This window comes from Octopus bimaculoides, chromosome 26 (assembly GCF_001194135.2).
Source record: "Octopus bimaculoides isolate UCB-OBI-ISO-001 chromosome 26, ASM119413v2, whole genome shotgun sequence".
Lineage (NCBI taxonomy): Eukaryota > Metazoa > Mollusca > Cephalopoda > Octopoda > Octopodidae > Octopus > Octopus bimaculoides.
The window spans coordinates 23411058-23416057 of record NC_069006.1 but is presented as its reverse complement, the minus strand read 5'-3'; positions in this window follow the sequence as shown (position 1 = coordinate 23416057).

Below are 5000 nucleotides of genomic sequence, written 5' to 3'. Positions count from 1 at the left end.
CGGCTGGCTGGCTGGCTGGCTGGCTGGCCGGCTGGCTGGCTGGCTGCATGTCGGTTGAAACAAACTCTTGCAGGGAAATTTCGTGGCATCTTTATTTTGGTTCGATGCTACTTAACCAGATTATATAAGTCACTCACTCTCTCTCTCTCATTCTAGGTCCCTTTCCACTACTTTTATTTGTTCTTCCATTTTTTTTGTATACAAAATGGCAGTTGTAAACATCATCATCATCATTTTAATATCCACTTTCCCAAGCTTGCACGGGTCTTCTACTATAGCCTTGGGTCAAACAAAGCCTTATGACTGGATTTGGTAGATGGAAACTGAAAGAAGCCCATCATGCAGACGTGGCTGTGTGGCAAGAAGCTTGCTTCCCAGCCACATGGTTCCAGGTTCAGTCCCACTGCATGGCACCTTGGGCAAGTGTCTTATGTAGCTTCAAGCCAACCAAAGTCTTGTGAGTGGATTTGGTAGATGGAAACTGAAAAAAGCCTGTCATATATATATATATATATATATATATGTGACAAGTTTCTTTCAGTTTCCATCAACCACTACCCTAAACAAACACAAACAAACTGTGCATGTGGGATATTGTAAGGTTTCTCTTTTAACCAATATAAACAATAAAAAAATGGCTAAGGTGACCTTGACCATGGCAGTCTATATTGATTGTACTCATATTTTGTCTGATGTATTTTATAGTCACTAAAATAAATAAGAAAGGAAGGAAGCCATATCAATTTTGAAACATTTAAATAAAATATTTCCTAATGTTTCTTCAATAATTAAAATCCAGTGGAAATCGGATATGAACCCCCACACACAACCTGCACCATGACACTCTACAACAAACTCTGCTTTTATACTTAACCCTTTTAATAACACACTTATAGTCATTACGCCCACCCATCATCAATTTATGTTCATTTTTTTCTGCTGGACTGGATTAGAAGGTTCAACAGGATCCAAGGCAATGTCTCATTTTGGGCATGGGTTTCTACACGTGGGTGCTCTTCCTAACACCAACCATTTATAGTTTTTTTCTTTTGTAGCATCAACACTATAGAGGTTTCCTTGCCATCCTCAAGACTGAAGAGCGCTCTCAAGCCCTGCACTGTTGTTTCTCAAATTGGTTATCAACCACTTATACAGTGTACTAGGTACTTCTTGTAGTACCAGCACTGATGAGGTTGCCTAGTAGCTCTAGCTCTGAAAATGAAAGAAAGTCCACATCTAAAAATAACTGAGGAAGATTTTGTGTAAGACACGAGAATTCATTTTTAACCGTTGCACAAATGTCTGAAATGTGCGTATTAAACGCATTCAAAATATCAATACTTGGCTTCACTTCATTTCATACATTATATGACTATGTCCTGTACAAGCTGGTCAATCCTAAATACATTCACTGTTGAATAGATTGTAAAAGTTCATATTTTAAAAATACCCTAGTACATGACTGGTATTATATTTCATTCACCCCTCCCACTGAAGGATGAAAAGCAGAAAAGCAAAGCTGACCACAGCAGGATTTGAACACACAATGTTAAGGACTGGAACTAAAGACTGCAAGAAATTTTGTCTGACACATTAAAAGATTTTTCTAATCCACTGAAATTCAAATTTGATATATTTTATTTAGATAACAGAGTCATATAATCCGACTACCTAACGGTAGACAACAATGCCATTACCAGTTGGGTAACGTTAGATTAAATTTTGAAATTGAAGAAGTAAATCTCTAAAGATTCTGGATATCTGACTAAATTCTTTGCAAGTCTCAGGTTTTGTCTGTTCTTCGTTTTAAATTGCAAAGAGATCACACAGAGAAAATTTTATCTTCAGTTGACAGCAACATGACTCTAAGAAATCTCTCCAAGAATTATCAAGTATTAACAATAATGATAACTGTTTCAAGATGGAGCTAGCTAAAACTATAATCTTTTATGTTATACAACTGTATGAATGAATGTGCCACGTAAAAAAAATGAAGCCTACCCCATTGGCTTTAGTGGTCAGAATTCCAATTCTTTGATTAATGGAACTGCCAGCCCATAGAATCGTTATGTGGGTGACAGAGCATTTCACAGACTCTTGTACACCTTCAGCTAATTCTCAGGTAGATGTAACAGTTATAGGAAATTTTGTTGTAATCAATTTTGCCACACAAAAAAAATGCCATTAGAAATTTCGTTTTAAATGACCTCATCACGTTTTTCAAATGTTTGATATTGAAAAAGGCAGTGAGCAGGCAGATTCATTAGCATGCTGGGAGAAATGCCTAGTGGTATTTCATCTCTCGTTACATTCGGATTTCAAATTTCGCTGAGGTCAACTTCACCTTTCATCCTTTTAGGGGTCAATGTAATCGACTCACCCCTCCCACAAAATGACCGGCCTTGAGCTAAAATTTGAAACCAAATGTTGAATAAAGATGTAAACTGTTTAATGCTTTTATAAAAACTTTTATAATTCTATTTTTTTTTTTATTATTTAAAAAAATGCTGATATAAATGCTTTATCATTGTTCATACAATGAATTTGCCGGACACGAGATGCAACAGATTATGGGAACAGTCTAGCAAATCGGATTCTACACAGTTTCCGTCCATTCAAATTTTGTCACAAGACTTTGGTCCCCTTCTTCTGCCCCACAATGCTATGGTAGGCAGACGACCCATTGCCAATGTGTCTTCTAGCTGTTATGGAAGTGTGATTGAACTCAAGATCTCACAAGAGTAAAGCAAACAACCTGACCATAAGGCCACACTTGCACGGTGTTTGCAACAAACAAACACACACACAAAAAAGAAACACAACCAAAAAACAACAGAGTAGGTCAGCAGAGATGAATTTCAATTTACAAACTCACACACACACACACACACACACACACACAAGATAAAATAAAAACAACAAACAAACAGACAACCAACAATTCTAATTTTTGTGTTGCATGGAAACATTGCAAAAAACCACTGCAATTTCAATTAAACTAAAAATAATGAAGGAAGATGACACGGTGATGTAAAACTACAAAGATTGACAAAATGACACATCAGCATCACCATCATCACTGTTGCCACCATCATCATCATCATCATCATCATTTGTCACCACTATCATCGTCACCATCATCATCATCATCATCATCATCATCAGAATGATGTCACGCACATTTAGAGACAAGACTCGAATAGTAAGGCTGTTATATCAACCCCCATTGTCTGTCGTTACACCATGTACGAACAATAACAAGCATTTTGCAACAAATACCCCCCAATTTTACGGTGCTTTGACTCCAGCTGCCGCTTAATGCAAATCACATATGTTGTTGCGAGACAAACATCTGGTTTCTCTGTTTCTTACTGAATGTTGACTTCGACAAACAGACGTCAGATATTCAAGTAATCCCTTATTTCCAACAACAACCTGTCTGACAAATTTTATTACGCACAACGTTAAAATACAATAGCCCTTTGGGATAGTGAATCCACCCGAGACCAGCCCCCATCCCTTGAAACCATCTGGTTTTTTTTTAAAGTGTTTATGTTTAAATTTATAGCTTCTGTAATGATGTTTATGTCAGTTACTTTGTTCAGTTGCCAAACGACTTTAATAATGCATGAATCTCGGTCAGTTTTCGACCATGACTGACTAACTGATCAACTGTACAACCAGGCTCGTTGAATTGGTATTCAAGTGGCTGAATATTCCACAGATATGTCTACTGTTAATGCAATTCTCAAGTGGACTCAGCATCACATAGTGTGGTGTGATAAGGCCATATATTTAACCCTTTAGCATTTTAACTGGCCACTGGATTGGTTTGGATTGCCTACGTGCAGTCCACTACCAAACAACTTTAATAATGCATGAATCAGATTTTGACCATGACTGATTGTTCAACTGTTTGATCAACTGTGCAACCAGGCTTGTTGAATTGGTATTCAAGTGGCTGAATATTCCGCAGATGTGTCTACTGTTACTGAAGAATGGCCACAGTTCAGTCATTGAAACAAGTAAAAAACATGAGATATAAATACAAAGATGACTTGATCTATGCTGCAGTATCTTTGACCATAGGTCTGCTGGATTGGCACAGACCTGGGGTTATACAACATGATCAAGTTGGTTCGAGCTGTGCAGTAGTGTGTAACAAACTGCACTGACTGTGGGATGGAAACCGTGTAGTGTCACGAGATGTGAAGTACGTCCCACAGGACATCTGACATACCAATTCAAGTCCAGTCACACAGCTTCGTTTACTACACCTCCCACTCCACTCCTGGTGGGTGGGCAACAGTTTCATAGAGTGAACCAAGCGATATCCCTTTGATGTGGAAACAGACGAAGAAGAATTCCTTTCAACTCCTGCCAACCAACCAACCAACCAGCCAACCCAATGCAAAGCCAAACCAAATCAACAGAGATTTACCCAACACTGATCATCTGATTATGTTGCCGTGACAACAGTACTAATTTTAGAGAGAAATCACAATAATACAATAACTATTTAGATGGACAAATATATTTTAGCTTGATAAATATATTTATTGATATGTTCTAGTATACGAAAATAATAATAAGACGGAAATGTAGGCCATAAGTTTTAGCAACGATGATTGATTCTTATGCTATTTTGGTGGGTGTGTAACTGCTGTCTTTACTCAGAGTAAATATATGTATGTGAGCAGGAGTATCAGTTAACCTGCTATTGTTATACTCCCAGTTGGCGAAACAGCAGAGGTGGTACAGCATCAGATGAAATGTTATGCATCACATGCTCTGGCTTTTTTTCATTCTCTCTCTATTTATCTCCTCTTATTCCTTTCTGTCAAAGAGCATAGGCTTGAAATGTAAAACACTTTTCCATTTTTCCTGAGAGTCAAACTAATACACTTGCTTGTTGTTCCTACACCTGTCTTTGTCCTTTGTTTATCTATAAATTTGAGCTATATATATATATATATATATATATATATATATATATATAT